Source organism: Canis lupus, chromosome 19 (genome assembly GCF_011100685.1).
Source record: "Canis lupus familiaris isolate Mischka breed German Shepherd chromosome 19, alternate assembly UU_Cfam_GSD_1.0, whole genome shotgun sequence".
In the NCBI taxonomy this organism is placed as follows: Eukaryota; Metazoa; Chordata; class Mammalia; order Carnivora; family Canidae; genus Canis; species Canis lupus.
Genome location: NC_049240.1, coordinates 21489203 through 21509062, shown reverse-complemented (window position 1 = coordinate 21509062; position 19860 = coordinate 21489203). Strand labels below are relative to the sequence as shown.

Here is a 19860-nt window from a genome sequence, read left to right as displayed (position 1 = left end):
ACTATTCCTTGTCATATCTGAATTCACTCCAAAGAAGAAAAAAGCCCCATTTCTACTTCAGGAGAACAGGCAAGCATTCCATAGAAGAAACTGGAGATTCCTTCTTTGACTTCATGTGGAAAAATTCCTGCACCACACACTTAGTGATATTTAGAAGGACACAGAATAACTGTCAATGCATTGGCTGTGGTGATCAAGAATTACTGAGAGATCACTGTTTTTATATGGATACGGGGCAAGACTGTATTGTAGTTAGTGATTAATAAGCATCATATGAGGGTCTGAGGGCCATTCTTCTTGGTGGATGAGGAAAAGCCTTCAGCTCAGGGCAAGGTCACAGTGTCCTGGAATCCATCCCCTATTTGGGGCTTTGCTCAGCTTGAAATGTGCTTCTCCCTTTCCCTCTGCCCTTCTCTTTTCTTATGCTCTGTCAGATAAATAATTAAAATTTTCAAAAAAGTCAGTGGCAACCTCAAATAGCCTGACATACTCAATGCACAAAGAGAACCGATCTGCACATCGATTCCAGTGATGAATTCCCATGGCTCATGTAGCTTGTTGTGAAATGCAACTAAAAGCTCCTATCTTCTGAACATCTGAATAACCATTTCTGTCTCTGTAGATCCACATACTCTCTTGACTTTTGTAACTTTTTTCACTTGATTATGCCCATAATCTTATTATGTTTGATTAAGTTCTATCAATTATTCTATTTTTTTCTATTTACTCTAGTGGTCTCTTGCATTTATTCACTAATCAGGTTTTATTTAAAGATTTTTTCACTTATTTATATGAGAGAGAGAAAGAGGGAGAGAGAGAGAGAAAGAGACAGAGAGAGGCAGAGACACAGGCAGAGCATAAGTAGGTTCCATGCTGGGAGCCCAACACAGGACTCAATCCTGGGACTTGGGCCAAAGGCAGGCACTAAACAACTGAGCCCCCCAAGGGTCCCCTAATCAGTTTTTTTAAAATAGATTTTATTTATTTATTCATGAGAGCCACACAGATAGATGTTGAGATGTGGGCAAGGTGAAGCAGGCAAAATGTGGGAAGCCTGATGTGGGACTTGATAGCAGGCCCATGAGACCATGACCTGAGCTAAAGGCAGATGATCGACCCCTGAGCCATCCAAGTGTACCACCATTCAGATACGAAGAAAATATTCCTCCAGATTTAAATACTGGAAGTATACCATTTACCAACAGCAATAACAATGAAATAGAATAGGAAGGCCAGGCTCCCCATTATCCATTAAAGAAGTTACAGAGATAAAAAATACAGCATGGGAATATGATAAATGGAATTGTAATAGTGCTCCATGGAGACACATATATCTACACTCATGGTGAGCACAGTATTAACCTATAAAAGTATCGAATCCCTATTTGGTGCACCTGAAACTAATGTATCCCTGTGTGCCATCTTGACTTCAATTAAAAAACAGTAATAATGTGAGCACCAGGCTGGTTGCTTTGGTTGGGTGTCTACTTTGGGTTCATATCATGAACCCAGGGTCCTTTGATACATAATATTATGCGTTTGTCAAAACACACACGAATTCATAACACAGAGTAGCCCTTATTATATGCAGTCAACTTCATTGATAATAATGTTTCCACACTGGTTTGTTCTTTGTGCTAAAATTTGCACACTAGAGGAGGCATGTATGATCATGGGAAATGTGTACCAAGGAATAGGGTGATGAGGAAATTTAAATTATAAGCTGCATTATGACATCACTTTAACCCTAATCTCAGTATTAAGTTCTGTTTTTAAAAACATAATCTGGGATCCCTGGGTGGCGCAGCGGTTTAGCGCCTGCCTTTGGCCCAGGGCGCGATCCTGGAGACCCGGGATCGAATCCCACGTCAGGCTCCCGGTGCATGGAGCCTGCTTCTCCCTCTGCCTATGTCTCTGCCCCTCTCTCTCTCTCTCTCTCTGTGTGACTATCATAAATAAATGAAAAAAATAAAAAATAAAAAAAAATAAATAAAAACATAATCAGAGATTTTCTGTTGTTAATATCTACACAGACTAGTGTACAAATATTATCTTCACAACACCTGTCTTTTAATCTGACCAATTTTGAGTGGTAAAAGCAGTTTTACCCTTTTGGCTATAAACTAATGACTGGCCATTTAAATTACAAATTTCACATATGAAACATAAATAATATGGCTTTCATTTTCGTCTTCATTAAGGTAGAAGAAAAATGATTCTTCTTTCTTCTTCTTCATTATTATTATGATTATTATTATTTATTTTTATTCTTATTTTTATTCATATTCTTCTTTTAAAGAAAGCAAAAGAGAAAGTGTAAGGAGGAGAGAAGTAGAGGAAAAGGGAAATAGAATATTAAGAAGGCTTCACCTGCAGCATATAGCCCAAACTAGGATAATCTGATGACCTGAGATCATGACCGGAGATTAATCCGGATACCAGACATATACCTGAATAAACTAACTTGATGTTCCTGGAATACCTTTTCTTGAATCAACTTAAGGAATGAATATCCTAGTTACTCTCAATTGTCTCATTTACGGGTTGAATTTTGGTTTTTCCCCAAGCATGAAATATCATGGTCCAGGTTTGTTTCCCCAGAGACCCAATCATTTGTTGCCTTAGCATTTTGGTTGTAAACATGGGAAACTCATTACTGTAGAAAGAGCTCTGGTCATCTTCCTGTCAGAAGACCAAATGCAAATTTTAAAACTTGACACGCACTATCCAGGTTGAAAATTCACCGGATTAGGCACAGAAATATGATGAAGAAACAAAGTCGACAGTGGACATGAAAACAGATCAGGAGATATTGTACTATCACAAGAGGAATAGGAAAACAAAAGATGAATAAAAATTGATAGAACTTGAACCTGCATACATAGGGTACATTAAAAGTTCTAAGTTCCACAGCATGGAGTTCTTGCAGGAACAAGCAGTTGGTGTAAAAGAAGGTATGGGGGCAAAATTGCTGAAGTTTTAACAACTATGTGTCAGCAGATGGGGATTCAGTCTCTGGGACAAGGCCATTTAAACACAATCCAATGCACCTTGTCCACATTTCTATGTGTGTGGGGAACCTCTAAATTTATTCCTTATGTTTAGTAACAGTAGTAATACATTTAAGCCTTGTTCCTGATCCTCCACATGTGGGACTCTGAACTGGAAACTACTCTGATCCTAGGACCCTTGCTTCATCAGTTCCTTCAGAATGAAAGTGATATTTCTCCACTGATAGTTCCCTCCTGCCTCCAGTTGTTCCCAAACCCATTTGATTAAAGGATTCTGAGAAAGAATCCTCTCCCTTACCCAGAGGGCTGCTGTGCAGGCACAGTTGCAGCTTCGTTCCAAGCCCTTCCCTGGAGGAATCTGAAGAGGTGGAGGGCTATATAGACAGATTTGGAGTAATTCTGTCCACATTTCACCCACTACAGTCTAATAGTTTGCCTCAGAAAATGCTGCCAAAAGTCAGAAATGGCTTCCCTTGAGGAAAGGCTGCCTGCTATCACCAAGCCAGTCATAGTTTCTGGGTGATTTGAGAAGGGATTTTTTGGCAAAAGGGATCATGTATGCCATTATTTATTATATTGTGAACCCAATTATTGTTAGCTCCCTAGGTTGCTTCCCCAAGATACTGTTCTGACTTCCTCTAAGTATGAAAGCCTAGAGAATTGGTTGGTTTTCTTGACACGTGTTGATGAATTCAAGCTAGTGTTCAATATTATCTATGCTCATGCCACTGCCCATTTGTGTCTTCTTTTTGTAGCCCCGCATTTTGGAGATGCAGGAGGGAGAGTGACCAGGGCAACAAGAACAGAAGTGGAGATAGAATAACAGCTGAGGAAGGGAAGAGGGAGCATTTACTAAAGAGGTGGGTCTAGTTTATTGTTGCCTTGCCTTATCAAATTGTTCTTTAGCTTTGGCCACAAATGGTTAATGAAACAACTTTTGATGCTGAAATCGTTTGTGAGGCCTCAGTGTATTAACCAACCATCTTGCCCATTCATCTTATTCTTTTCTAAGAGATTTCTCTAGAGAGATTCCATTGAGTTCCAGTGATCTATAGTTGGCCTTGAAAACCCAAAACATCATTGGTGATGTGGTGAGGATCAAAAATTAAGATGTGAGAAGCAGACATTGGAGGAACATACACTTTTTCAGGTAGAGAAGAGGGTTCAGGTTTAGATGATCTTAATATACCTGTTGACATTTGATGGAAATATCACATTTGTGTACCTCAGGCCATGAGTATGCAAAATGACAACTGGACACCACAGAACAAATCGCCAATGATCTGTCCACCCCAGCAGTCCCAACCTCAGAATGAATACTCTCAGTACACAAAACTTAAATAGTCAGAGAACCTCAACTAATAGGATTCCTGATCCTCAGCAAAGTTCTTCTTCAGGGTGGATGCCAGTCCTGTGAGATCCTCACACTCATTGCTCTGTGAGGCTGGCTCAGAGAAGACTCACAGGGCATGATTCCTGCCTTTATGCTCAGATTTTACTTCTTATGACAGAAACCAGTTTTACACAGCAAAGCACAAAGTGGTAACCAAACAACACAGCATGAGGAGACCTATAGGCATAGTCTGATTCCACTAAAGAGTCCAAAGAAATGGGAACAAAAACAAGTCCCAGATGCCAGACTCATTACAATCTGCCTAGGAACTGCCTCAGAGAACAAATTTCCAATCCAGGGCCCCCTCTTCATATCATCATGGACTCAATAGCTTCAAGGAGCAAGGCACAGGGAGGCTCTTTGAGCACTACCCTTGCTCAAAGCAACAGGAGGCTCTGAAGAAATCTTATGGATCCCTTGTGATTGCCTGTACAATGAACAATGGCCAACCAAATGAAAATAAAGAATATTGACTCGGTTCTTGTTATAGCAGGGAGTCATTCAGTATTATTTGTGTTGAGCAGAGCCCCAGCATCAGAAGGATGGTTGCACACTCACTCAAGGGGGTAAAAGGAAGGCTTAAGTTATGCCTTGATGAGAAGCTATTGTATGGAGAGGCTATAGTGAGCTGTCCAGAAGTGAGGCACCCTATGTGATGGTAAATGGTGATTCTTTCTGATTGGTGGGTCCTAGGTAGGAAATTTGGACAAGTGTTAGGAAAGCTCTCAGTTATACAGGGTTCTAAGTGAGCAGTGGTTATGATGTAAAATCCTGAGCCTATTACAAGAATGATCTAAGAGTTATTCTAGAAGCTTGAACCAGTTGGACTGAAGGTTCTGGTGTAAACCATGCACAGGTGCTGGATACAGTCACCAAAAGTCATATCCTCTAACTTTTATAGACAATTCCTTCTCTCTTGACTGACTGTAAGATAATGGCCTGGTTCCTTGCTTGGCTGTGGGTCATAAATCTCTCTGAATGAACTATCTGGCTATGATTTATACTTTCAAATTTCCTAGTAGACTTGGGACCACCTACCTGGAGAAGGCTGGGGAAGTTGTTGAGCATGGATGAAAAGAGATTATACATTTAAAGATCCAAAGTTTTCAAGTGCTGGATGAGAGCAAATGTGCAAGATGAAGATACTACCAAGGAGCATATCATGAAGGGAGAGGTCAGTGGTGCCTGGTGACTCAGTAGGTTAGATGTCTTATTCAAGACTTTGACACAGGTCCTGAACTCAGGGTGCTGGTTTGAACTCAATAACAGGATTTGCAGGCAATCTTCGTTGCATTATCTCTCACCTTCTGCCCCTCCACCCAAAGAGTCTCTCTCTCTATCAAAATATAATAAATAACTACTTAAATAACAAAATAGTGTAAAAGGAATAAGAGGAAATACATTACATATGATGTTGATTTATGGATCTGAGTTTTTGCAGTCACCATCTTCCTTGCACAACAGCATAGGAATGGGGTGTGGGTGGCCTGGGAACAAAAGAGGGGACAGTAAAGGGGAGAAGATGATGTTAGTCACAGCTCCTAGGATCGATATCCTCTCCCCAAACTAAATTTTGCTTCTGCTCTACTCTCCTCACCTATACAACTCTGGATTCGCGATCCTTTCAACTTTATGGGAGGAATGGCCTCCAGTGTCTCTGTGCCTTCTCTGGTCTCAGATTCCATATCCTCAACCGGGAAAGAAGGCTTGTCATTCCATCCTTCAAAGAAGCTACCATGGGGGATCCCTGGGTGGCTCAGCGGTTTAGCGCCTGCCTTTGGCCCAGGGCGCAATCCTGGAGACCTGGGATCAAATCCCACGTCGGGCTCCCGGTGCATGGAGCCTGCTTCTCCCTCTGCCTATGTCTCTGCCTCTCTCTCTCTCTCTCTGTGCGACTATCATAAATAAATAAAAATAAAAAAAATAAAATAAAAAAAACCAAAGAAGCTACCATGGGCATCCAGGGTGGCTCAGCGCTTTAGTGTCGCCTTCATCCTAGGGCCTGATTCTGGAGACCCAAGTCTAATCCCACATCAACCTCCCTGCATGGAGCCTGCTTCTCCCTCTGCCTGTCTCTCTGCCTCTCTCTCTCTCTCTCTCTTTTTGTGTCTCTCATTAATATAAAAATAAAATCTTTTGAAAAAAGAAGCCACAAAATTGCCTATGCCTTTCTCTTCCCACATTTTCCTCCCTCTTTCTGCTCACTCCTGCTTCACTCTCTTCTATTTCACAAACATTAATTGCTCAAAATTGCTCAACCATTATATTTTGTGGCATGGGAATGCTTGGGGAATGATCTGCTTATTACATGACCCTCCTTAATCAGTTAGTCAAGGAGCCAATCCAAGCAGCACTGGATTAGTTGCAAGGGGCCTGTGGGCTTAGGAGCTGGGGCTGTGTGTGGCCATGGGGGCGACATCCCCCTGAGTTATCATGAGTGCTTTGTGCTTGGGGTTCTCTTAGGTTTTGACACAAACTTAACCTTTATTTTTTAAATGTTTATTTATTTAGTGTTATGTAAATTCAATATGCCAACATATAGTGTACCAACCAGTGCTCCTCCCATCAAATGCCCTTCTCCTGGAATATAAGAAATAGTGAATTGGATTATGAGGGAAAGGAGTGGGATTGAGTGGGAAAAATTAGAGAGTGACACAAACCATGAGAGACTCCTAAATCTGGGACACTCTGAATCTCTAGAACAGCCCATACATATCATAGCCCATAGACAAGATGAATGTGATGCCAGAGGTAAGGAATCTTGCCCAGTTTCCTTTAGTCTAAATCTGGGGTGATAGGTTTGATAAAGCTGGTGAGGCATCATCATTATCACCTCAAGCCAGAATTTGCCCTGGTCCCAAGAATGGCTAGGCCATTGACTCCAGGCAGGCATGAGGGAAAATCTGAGGCTGGGCCCAGACCCTGGTATGGGGAGCAGGCCCTGTACTCTGTAGTTATAGTAGTGTCAACAGACAGGAACAGAAACGCTGGCCACCCTGCTTAAAGCCTGTGTCCTGGGCCTGGTTAGACCATGAGAATAGCTCTAGAGGACCTTTAGCACAAGTGTGTGTCACCAGCCCAGCAGATTTCACACTGTTCCTCTAGATTCCCTGCACCCAGCCAAGGCCTAGGATGGCTGAACTCAAGCCTCTCTCACAGGAAGGGAAGTACAGGTTTTATTCTTTTCCCATCACTAAAGATTATGCAAGAAGAGGAGGAGGGAACTGTGCTTCGGGCTGTCCCTCCCACCTCACTTCTGCTGGAAGAAGAGGCATGTGTTGTGAGGATCCATTTCTGTGATGCCCATCCTTAGAGCTCCCTTACATGCCTGGGCAGAACAAGGGTAGCCCAGCACTAGTGCTGTGTAATATATAGGTGCAGAGTGAGTCCCTGGCTGTGCCAGCACCTGACTCCAACAGATGCAATATTTGTGCAAGTTCTGATGTGTGTCAGACCTATATTTCATGAGATTGGCTCCATCCATGACCAAAGGTCATAACCTGAAACAAAACCTCTCCTGCTCTATTACCAAGAGATACTATCCAAATATAAGGAAGGATGTTCGTGTTTCCCAGTGGCAAAGGGAGCAGGAACTGGTCTTCAGGAATGATAATTAAATAAAAATAAAAAAGAATATGACCAACTGCATAACAGAATCCCAGGTCTGAATGTTTATTACTATTTAATCCAAATAAACCTACTATTAATGATAGAATAGACAAAAGAAGAACACCTTTTGACTGTCTGTCTGCAGCTTGAATCATTTATCCCAAGATCCTAAGTGTAGGCCTATGTCAGGCTCCCTGTTCAGTGTGGGTTGTGAATATCCCTCTCTCTATCCCTCTGCTCTTCTCTATCTCTTTCCCTCTCTCTGTCTGTCTCTCATAATTTATTTTAATAAAAGAAAAAAAGGGACTCCCATCCAAGTACCCAACAGGCCCGACCCTGCTTAGCTTCCGAGATCAGATGAGATCCGGTGTGTTCAGGGTAGTATGGTGCCTTATGACCCAGAAATTGCACTGCTGGGGATTTACCTCAAAGATACAGATGCAATGAAATGCCGGGACAACTTCACCCCGATGTTTATAGCAGCAATGTCCACAATATCCAAACTGTGGAAGGAGACTTGGTGTCCATTGAAAGAAAATGGATAAAGAAGATGTGGTTTATGTATACAATGGAATATTACTGAGGCATTAGAAACGACAGATAACCACCATTTGATTCAACATGATGGAACTGGAGGGGAATTATGCTGAGTGAAATAAGTCAATTGGAGAAGGACATACATTATATGGTCTCATTCATTTGGGGAAGATAAATAATAGTGAAAGGGAATAGAGGGGAAGGGAGTAGAAATGGGTAGGAAATATCAGAAGGGAGACAGAACATGAAGGCTCGTAAATCTGGGAAATGAACTAGGGGTGGTGGAAGGGGATAGGAGGTGGGTAGGGGTGAATGGGTGACAGGTACTTAGGGGGGCACTTGATGGGATGAGCACTGAGTGTTATTCTGTATGTTGGCAAGTTGAACACCAATAAAATATAAATTTATTATTAAATAAAAGAAAAAAGGGAGAAACAATTGTATTCCAATGCTTCATCTTGATATCACCCTGCCCACCCTCATTCTACAAATAACAGGTATAATCCCACTGCTCCCAGGGACCCTACCCTTTGATTCATGCCTCACTCTAGTACCCTACCAAAGGATTCTTCATCTTTAGTAATTGCATCCTCAGTATTCTCCATGTGATTAGAGAGTGGAGGCCCATATTCCTGCTACTCCAGCTAAGGCCTCTTCAGGAAGCCATCTCAACACCTGTTCCTTCTTGAGATCTTCAGACTTCTGTGGGCTTTGGGAGTTAGAGCCCTTCAACAAGACTTTGGCCACAGTTGCAAAGTTTTCTTGAGAGAAAAGACCCCCCTCACATGGCATTTCCTCATTTCCACAAGATCACCATAGGTCTCATTTTGACATGGATTCACCTGAGATCCGCCCATGATAGGTGATGGCCAAACACCAGGTTAGAGGGAGTCCACAAGAGTCACTGTGTCAGACAGAGAACAGCTGCCCAGGAGAGCCATTCGTGAAAATGAAAAAAATCTGTTTTTTAAAAATACTGTACTGGACACCAGACGTGCGGTTGTATGATAAAGAATGGAGGGAATCCCTGGTGGCTCAGCGGTTTGGCACCACCTTCGGCCCAGGGTGTGATCATGGTGACCCAGGATCGAGTCCCATGTTGGGCTACCTGCATGGAGCCTGCTTCTCCCTCTGCCTGTGTCTCTGCCTCTCTATGTCTGTCATGAATAAATAATAATAAATAAATAAAATCTTAAAAAAAAGAATGGAGCTTCACTGACTCTATGTAATTTCAACATATGCAGGCACGTCTGGGTATTAGCTTCCTCCTTGGATAGCTCAGGTCTAGGATCTATAAAGGAGGAAGCTGTGACCTTCGTGCCCTGGGGTTCTTGCAGTGGAATTTGCTGGCCTGACATGACTGTTCATTTCCGTTGGTCTCTGGGCTCCTATCCATGAGGCAGGCACTACATGATATCCTGGCAGTACTCAGACAGGAAGGTCCACATTCATGTCCTACAGGAATCCCAGCAGAGGCCTCTTGTAGAGGAGAGGACTAGGGCCCCAGGCACATGTGCTGCTTCATAGTCAGATGAATGAGGCAGAGGGGGGACACCTCACACTCTTCAGGAGCTCACTCTTTCCTTTCTGATGCAAGCTAGAGCCTGGGTGTGTACCTAGTTGAGTTTGGAGACCAAGACTCCAGACAAGCTGATCAGGATCCTTTCCAACCTGGGGCTTGATCTCTACCCAGGGGTTTTAGAACATGGGCTTCTCAGGGCTAAATACTTTGGGGAAAAGGAATGAGAGAGGCTTTGCTGATGACTTTGCAGTGACCACCAGGGGTTAGTCCTCCTGTCACCTTTATTATGAATACACAGATACAGTTTGGGACTGAGGAACCTAAGATCATCAGGGAAAACCTCAAATTGATGTCCTGTGGACCATAAAATGGAGCTGCACAGAGCACCTTACCTCTGGAATCAGCCTCCATCCCTTGGCTGAACTCACTGAGCACTAGAGTCTATGTCTGTCCACTTCCTCCTATGTCCATGGATACAAACTCCTTACCTGAATTCTATGTGTTTACTTGTAAAAGCATAACCATGTGTCTTCACCTGGAAGACCTGTTTTCTGGTGGTTAATTTCTGTATTTTTTTAATTGTTTGATTTGCCAACATATAGTATAAAACCCAGTTCACATCCCATCAAGTGCCACTCTCAGTGCCTTTCAAATAGACACCCTATTCTACCACCAAACTCCTCTTCACTACCCTCTGTTTGTTTCCCATGGCAGGAATCTCTTATTTTGTCACTCTCTGTGACTTTTCCTACTTAATTTTTCTTCTACGGCTCTGATCCTAATTCCAGTGAGAACTCAGATTCAGGTTGTTGCTCCTGATTATAAACAGGAACAGCCTGGTTCCAGAATATGTACTGCTATCACTAGTTTCTTACGTCACTTGCAGGTACAGAAAAGAAAACATTTGGCTCAGCTCCCATTATATTGTCTGTCTGCATTCATTTTAAAGCTCTCAATGATTTGAGGAAGCCAGATGGAACATAATTTTTGAGATTCTGGTGCCCAAAAGCATCAGAGTATGACTGGAGGAAGTTGCTTTTCCTGAAGGATGTGTCTCTCCAGCCCAGTAGGGATGGTAACTACAACATATTGAAGCAAGCAGGAGAAACTGTTTTTGAAGGAAAGTGCCCTGTCATGCTGTTTATTTCCAGCTTTGGTATGGCCAACCATAAAAATCCTCTCAAAAAATGTAATGCTTGGCTAGAGGCAACCACTCAGCACACTTCCCAGGAGGAAGATTTTTTATTTCACCTCAAATGAACACTATCTGATTTTCATCGGAATTGGTGTGAAAAGCAACCAAGAAAGCAACATTTATTCCTTGGTTAAGGATATTCAAAGTCCGGGATCCCTGGGTGGCTCAGTGGTTTGGCTCCTGCCTTTGGTCCAGGGCATGATCCTGGATTCCCTGGATTGAGTCCTGCATTGGGCTCCCAGCATGGAGCCTGCTTCTCTCCCTGCCTCTCTCTCAATGCCCCCCCTCTCATGAATAAATAAAGTTTAAAAATCATTTGAAAAAAAGATATTCAAGGTCTCCTTGAAAACATTAATTTTCACTTCCACTCTGATCATCTGAGAGAGTGTAATGACCAAAGGATCAGAGGGTGCATCTAGAAAGACACAGAGTACCCCTCAGTACATTTTCATGCCACTGAAGAATAACTCAGGCACGGGTGCCTGAGTTGTTCAGGCATTTAAGAGTCTGCCGTCAGCGAAGGTCAGGCTTTCTGTGACCTGGAATCAAGCCTAGTGTTGGGTTCCCTGCTCAGCAAAGGGTGTGTTTTTCTCTCTCCTTCTGCCCTTATCAACCTCTCCTGCTCTCTTTCTCTCAAATAATAAATTAGATCTTGAAGAAAATTAGGGACAAATATTGGGACTTTTGCACATTATCATGGAGGGCCAGAGAATATGGAGGCATTTGGTTATAAAGCATGGGTTGATCTGTACTGTTGGGCCACCCATGGTCTCAGGACTCTGAAATGTGCTGTTAATGAGGTGTTTTGTTTTGTTTTGTTTTGTTTTGTTTTGTTTTGTTTTGTTTTGTTTTGAGAGTGTTTACTGAGGCTATCGTGATTTGTCAGTACCTCTGTCTCTTTCATTCTCCCTTTCCTGTATTTCTCTGTGTCTCTTTATTTTCTCTCTATGCCTCAATCTCCTTGTCTCTCTCTCTCTTTCTCACACACACATACACACTCACAATCACACTCTTACACACGACATAGAGTCAACAAGTCACCTTCCCCAAACCTTTGCACTCATACACACTCCACTGAAAGAGAATACATTGGTTTCCTAGGAGTGTAGGACCATGGACCTATTTTCTCAAGTGGGAAAGCTGCTTATCTCACACACTCTGAAGCTTCAGCAAGATGGAATCTGGGTGTCTGTCCAGACTCAGTGTAGCAAGGATGCATCATCTGCCCTAATATTTACAGATTTTCCCAAGCAACAGACTGATTCCAGAATACATATCAGTTTGGATGATTTTGGACATGACCTACAGTTACAAAAGTCGGATAAATGGCTGTCAGTTCATGTGAGTACTTTGTCATTGGTTCCTCTGGAAAGTATTGACATGAAATGAGCAACAGTAGTAGTGCCAAAGGCCCCCAAAGGAAAACAGATTGCACCCATGGAGAAAGCATGAGCTTTTCCTGGGGGATAGATGTCTCAAGGTGACTGAAGCAGCAATTCCAAATACAGAATTCAAGGGGGTGAGAAAGTGCTCCTGAGCAAATGTCCCTTACTGCACAGTTAACATGCTCCCCTTCCAACAACGCACCAAATTGGTACTTACTCTGAAAACTATATTGTTCCTTATCATATGTTTATTCACTTCATAAAGAGAAGAACTAAGAGAGGAGCCTTTCTTATTCTGGCAAATGGGGCAGGCTTATAATACAAGTGGGTGGAGAATCATTCACTTAGATTTGATGAAAATATCCAGAACCACAGACTTTGTAACATCTAGAAGGGCAAAGTATAACTATCAGTGCATTGTTGGTGGTGCTCAGATATTTGTGAGATCACTCTTTATATGGATCCAGGAGAAGACTGAATGGTAATGACTGTGTAATAAGCATAATGGAAACACTGCTTAGCCATCGTCATTGGTGGATGAGGAAAAACCTTCAGCTCAGGCCAAGGTCCATGGGCCTGTGATCCCTCTCCTCTTTGGGCACCCTGCTCAGTGGGTTTGTGCTTCTATCTTTTCTCTACCTCACCTAGCATATACTCTCTCTTGCTTTCACTCTGTCTCTCTCTCTCTCATCTCAAATAAACAAAAACTTTATAAAAGGAAATGGCAACTTAAGCAACATGAAATAATCAATGTAAAATAGAACTGGTGTGTACATCGAATCCAAAAATCGGTTCCCTTCACTCATAGACATTGTTGTGAATCCCAACTGAATGTTTCTAACGTCTTATGTCTTCCAAACCTATTTCTACTTCTGTAGATCCACATATGCTTTCATCTCTTTTGGTCGGTTTTGCACTTGATTTCAACCATCTTTGAATTTGATTTCAATCCTTTACAATGTAAGTCAATTTTTATCTTCTGTTTCTTTGAGTCTTTTACTCTATTGTATTTATCCAGGAATCTGTTGTTATAAAAATCATCCAGTATGGGAAAGATTTAAATACTGAATGCATATCATTTACAAATAGCCCTAGTTCTGAAAAGGGGTGGAGGGGACAGGCTTCCACATATTCATTGAGAGTCACAGCGTGAAAGGTACAGCATAAGGTATATGATGAGTGGAATGGCAATAATGCACATACATGTGTACATAGACACATGGTATCTATGCTTGGTGTGAGTGCAGTTTCAATAAACTTAACTGTCAAACATGTGTGGTACACATAAGTTAATGTAAACTAGGGGTCATCTTGACCCAAATGTAAAAACAGTAATAACATGGGCACCATAGTGGTTCCTTTGGTTGAGCTTCTCCATTTGGCTCGGGTCATGATCCAGGGTCCTGGGATACATAATATTATGCATACACCAAAATACACACTAATGCATAACACAGAACCGTCCTTAATAGCAGTGTTCGACGACAATGACAATAATATGTCTACACCAGTTCGTTCTTTGTGATGAATATTTCAAATTGATGTAGGTGTGAATATTTGTGGAAATTGTGTGCCAAAGGATAGGATGATAGGGAAAATTTTATATAATATGTTGCATTGTGACATCAGCCTAACTCTAATATCAGTATTAAGGTCTATTTATTAAATCATAATAGTAGTTTTATTTGCTAATATTTAAGATGAACTAATATATCCAGATGTTAGCTTCTCAACAGCTACCATTTAATCTGACTATATTAGATTTCTCAGTGCAAAACTAAAAGACAACCTACAGAATGGAAGAATATATTTGCAAATGATGTATCAGATAATGGGCTAGTCACCAAGATCTATAAAGAACTTATTAAATTCAACACCAAAGAAACAATCCAATCATGAAATGGGTAAAAGACATGAACAGAAATCTCACAGTGGAAGACATAGACATGGCCAACACGCACATGAGAAAATGCTCTGCATCACTTGCCATCAGGGAAATACAAATCAAAACCACAATGAGATACCACCTCACACGAGTTAGAATGGGGAAAATTAACCAGGCAGGAAACTACAAATGTTGGAGAGGATGTGGAGAAAAGGGAACCCTCTTACACTGCTATTGGAAATATAAACTGGTGCAGCCACTCTGGAAAACTGTGTGGAGGTTCCTCAAAGAGTTAAAAATAGACCTGCCTTATGACCCAGTAATTGCACTGCTGTTGAGCCAGCCTTTCAACCAGAGGATAAATCCCACTCTGTCATGGTGAATAATCTTCTTAATGCATTGATCAATGCTATACGCTAGTATCTTGTTGAGAATTTTTGCATCCATGTTCATCAGGAATATTGGTCTGTAATAATCCTTTTTGGTGGGGTCTTTGTCTGGTTTTGGAATTAAGGTGTTGCTGGCATCAGAGAATCAGTTTGGAAGTATCCATCTCTTTCTATCTTTCCAAACAGCTTTAGTAGAATAGGTATGATTTCTTCTTTAAAAGTTTGATAGAATTCCCCAGGGAATCCATCTGTCCCTGGACTTTTGTGTCTTAGGATGTTTTTGATGACTGCTTCAATTTCCTCCCTGGTTATTGGTCTGTTCATGTTTTCTATTTCTCCCTTGTCCAGTTTTGGTAGTTTGCGTTTTTCCAGAATTGCGTTCATTTCTTGTAGATTACCTAATTGATTGGCGTATAGCTGCCCATAATATGCTTTTAAAATCATTTGTATTGGGGATCCCTGGGTGGCACAGTGGTTTGGCGCCTGCCTTTGGCCCAGGGTGTGATCCTGGAGACCTGGGATCGAATCCTACATTGGGCTCCTAGTGCATGGAGCCTGCTTCTCCCTCTGCCGGTGTCTGCCTCTCTCTCTCTCTCTCGGTGACTATCATAAATAAATAAATTAAAAAAATAAAATAAAATCATTTGTATTTCCTTGATAGTGATCTCTCCTTTTCCATGCATGATTTAATAATTAGAGTCTTTTTTTCTTTTGGTTTTAATAAGGGTGGCTAATGGTTTATCAATGTCATTAATTCTTTCAAGGAACCAACTCCTGTTGTGGTTTATATGTTCGACAGTTCTGGTCTCTATTTCATTGATTTCTTCTCGAAACTTTATTATCTCCTTCTGCTGGGTGTATGTTTTATTTGTTGTTTTTTCTGCAGTTCCTTTAGGTGCAAATTTAACTTCTGTATTTCAGTTTCTTCGAACTTTTTGTGGGATACTTGTTGCAGTGTATTTCCCCCTCAGGACAGCTTCAGTAATAAGGTCTATTCCATAGATTAGATTCCATAGATTCCATAGATTTTGAACGGTTGTATTTTCATTCTCATTGAAATTCTGATTCATTTTCATACTCATTTTCAGTCTCATTTCATTCTAAATTGTTTACATGAATATCTTAATTCTTCTTGAATTTCCTGGGAGACAGAACATAAAGACTCCTAACTCTGGGAAAGGAACTAGGGTTGATGGAAGGGGAGGAGGGCGGGGGGTGGGGGTGAGTGGGTGACGGGCACTGAGGGGGACACTTGACGGATGAGCACTGGGTGTTATTCTGTATGTTGGTAAATTGAACACCAATAAAAAATTATTTTATTTTAAAAAAAAGTTAAAAAAAAGAAACGGTGATCTCACATAAATACCATCAGTGAACAGACACATTGATTGTAGATGTGCTTAAGACACATTTCAGTTATAAATCCTATTTTAATTAAAAAAAAACATTATATGGTCTCATTCATTTGGGGAATATAAAAATTAGTGAAAGGGAATAAAGGAGAAGGAGAAAAAAATGACTGAAAATATCAGTGAGGATGACATAAAATGAGTGACCTAACTCCAGGCAATAAAAAATGGGTAGTGGATGGGGAGGATGGGGGGTTTTGGGGTGAATGGGTGATCGGCACTGAGGGGGCACTTGGTGGGATAAGCACTGGGTGCTATGTTATGTGTTGGCAAATTGAACTCCAATAAAAAATAAATCTCTTGTTGCTTGGAGATGGTGATGGAGATGGTGAGGTCTGTCATTACCATAAACATCATGTTGAAGTCTGCCAGTGTTAGTATATGATTATGTAAGTATGTTTTTATTTGTTTGCTAATTGATTGATATACTTGGCAGTTCCCACATTAGGGGCATAAATATTCATGATTTTTAAGTCCTCTGTTGGATAGACCCTTTCAGTATGATATAGTGTCCCTCTTCATCTCTTACGACAGACAGTCTTTAGAATAAAATTTAATTTATCTGATGTGAGGATTGCTACCCTTGCTTTGTTATTAGGACCATGTTAATGGTGAATGGTTCTGCAACATTTTATTTTCAGGCTGTAGCTGTCCTTGGGCCTCAAATGAGTCTCTTGTAGACAGCAAATAGATGGGTTTTGCTTTTTTATCCAGTCTGAAACCCTGAGCCTTTTGATGGTGTCGTTAAGCCCATTCATGTTAAGAGTTACTTTTGAAAGATATGAATTTAGTGTCATCATAATACCTATTCAATCTCTGTTTCTCTAAATTGTTTCCTTAGACATCCTATTTCTTTTATAGAGTCCCCCTTAATATTTTTTGCAGAGCTGGTTTGGCGGTCATATATCTTTCAGTTCCTGCCTATCTTGGAAGCTCTTGATCTCTTCTTCTATTCTGAATGAGAGCCTTGCTATATAAAGTATTCTTGGCTGCATGGTCTTCTCATTTAGGACCCTGAATATATCCTGCCATCCCTTTCTGGCCTGCCTGGTCTCTGTGGAGAGTCTGCTGTTAATCTAATATTTCTTCCCATAAAAGTTAGAAATTTCTTGTCACTTGCTGCTTTAAGGATCTTCTCTTTATCTTTGGAATTTACAAGTTTCACTATTAAGTATCGAGGCATTGAGCAGTTTGCATTCATTTTAGGGGGGATCTCTCTATGCCCTGGATCTGAATGTCTGTGTCCTTTCCCAAGTTAGGGAAGTTCTCAGCTATGATTTGTTCAAATACACTTTCCAAACCTCTGTCCCTTTTGGCGCCCTCTGGAACCCAATAAAACATAGATTTTTCCTTCTGAGGCTGTCATTTCTTTCCCTTAATGTATCCTCATGATCTTTTAATTGTTTTTTTTTCCTCAGTTTACTTCCTTGCCATCAATGTGTGTTCTGTGTCAGTCACTTGTTCTTCTCCCTTGTTAACCCTCCTCATTATGACCTCCAGTTTGGATTGCATCTCATTCAATTGATTTTTAATTCCGTCCTGATTGTATCTAAATTCTGCAGTCATGAAATCTCGAAATATTTATGCTTTTTTCTACAGCCACCTGTATATTTATAATTGTGCTTCTGAATTGGCTTTCTGACATTGAATTGTAATAAAACATTTGTAACTCTATGGGAGAGAGTACTGTTCTTGATTCTTTCTTTTGTGGTGAGTTTTTACATCTAGTTATTTTGCTTAATGCAGAGTGGCCAAAAACAAGTTGTCCTGGAAAGGGGAGAAAAAGAGAGAGTAAAAAAGGGGGGACCAGCAGAAACAAAAAACAAGGAGTATCCTCTGATTCTATATACTGTAAATCCCTCGACTTCCCCTGGAACTTTCCAGTGCTGCTTGTTCAATAACCTGCTTTTCCTTTGTCCTTCTAAGTGGTTGTCTGGTGGAGGTGTCTGTTGTGCTGATTGCCATGTGTGTGCACCTGACAGATTGCCCATTCCCCTGCCAGGTGCACGTCTCATAGGAAACTTTTTATCCTGTGAGGCTCCTGTTCAGTCCCAGGTACAAGGTGACACCAAGAAGAATAACAACAGTGGAGGCGGCCAGCCTCCAACTCTGGATTCAGATCTCACAGCAACTACTGAAGCACCCAGTCTGCAGGGGTCTGGATACTCTGGGGGTGGGGTGTGCCTATCTGCACAGCTCAGGTTCACCCAGTGGAGGAGCATCCTTTTTGTCCTGTGTCTTCTCATCCTCTGCCTCTCCCTGAGGTGGGGGGGGGGAAGCACCGGATCTTGGGCTTTGTCCCTTGGTGCCCTGAACTCTGGGGACTGCGCTGCTGGAATTGCAATCCCAGGGCCACCGCCTGAGCCGCACCCAAACAGTTCCGAGGGCCCCACAGGTCTGTTTGTGTAGCGACCACCCAAGCTGTCACCTGAGCTGCTCCATGGGCCACACAGCCCCCTCCACATTGAGCCTCTATGGAGCCACCACCTCTGCTGCTCTGGAGGCCCCACTGGGTGCATAAAGGGCTGAAGCTCGGCCCTAGATGTGTGGCGTGCTCCACCCCCCTGGGACGCAGTTCCTCTGTTAGTGTCCCTGGGAGCCTGAGGACATCTCTGCCCCTCCAGGGATCCTGCCTGAGCTCCCTGTGAATGCCTTTCCATCCGGGAAGATTGGTAAAGCTCCTGCTTCTCTGGCGTTGGGCTTCCCTGTCCTGGGGGACTCAATGCAGTTCCTCGCAGTGGCCCCTCCCACTTGGATGCTTTTTTATTTCTTTATTTTTCCCCATCTTCCTACCTTGATAAAAGTGTAAACTCTTCTCACTGTAGAATTCCAGCTCTTCTCTCTTTAAATTTCAGACAGAATTAATAGGTTTCCAGATTATTTGAAATTTATCTTTCAAAGGGTACAGATGACTTGGGGACACTAAACTTCCACAATCTTGCCCCTCTTAATTCTGTGACTTATTTAATGAATAATGGGGAGCCTGTCCCTGCCACTCTATTTCACTGATATCACTATTGGTAAATGGCATACTTCCAGTATTTAAATGTCTCCCTGATGGAATATTTCCATCAAATCCAAATAGCGATATACCTGATGGCTCAGTGGTTGAGTCTCTTTCTTTTGCTCAGGTCATGGTCTTATGGGCCTGAGATCGAATCCCACATCAGCCTCCCCACACAGAGCCTGCTTCACCCTCTGCCTATGTCTCAGCCTCTCTCTGTGTGTCTTTCATTAATAAATAAATAAAATCTTAAAAAACATGATTAGTGAATAAATACAATGGACTACGAGACAAAATAGAAAAAAAGAGAATAATTGCTAGTACTGAATCAAACCTACGAAGATTATGGGTAAAATCAAGGGAAAAAAGTTACAGTAGACAGGAGAGGACCTGTTTATATAGAGACAGAAATGATTTTGCCAGATGTCCAGGAGGTAGGAGCTTTTAGCTGGGTTTCACAACAAGCTACGTGAGCGATGGAATCTCATTATTGGATTCAATGTGCAGATCGGTTCTATTCA

The 19860-nt window shown here is 41.7% G+C and overlaps 1 long non-coding RNA gene across 10 annotated transcripts in view; it reads left to right on the top strand.

The window, feature by feature from the left end:
* Nucleotides 1–19860, top strand: part of LOC102156811 — a 56789-nt gene that overhangs the window by 15787 nt on the left and 21142 nt on the right. For 6 of the 10 annotated variants that reach the window (XR_005373992.1, XR_005373993.1, XR_005374000.1 and 3 more), the window contains 2 exons: nucleotides 3767–3871; nucleotides 5427–5778. This is a non-coding gene — a long non-coding RNA (uncharacterized LOC102156811). Of the gene's footprint in view, nucleotides 1–3766; nucleotides 3872–5426; nucleotides 5779–6043; nucleotides 6239–19860 lie in introns of those variants that run through there. The other 4 variants (XR_005373995.1, XR_005373996.1, XR_005373997.1 and 1 more) reach the window with 4 other exon arrangements.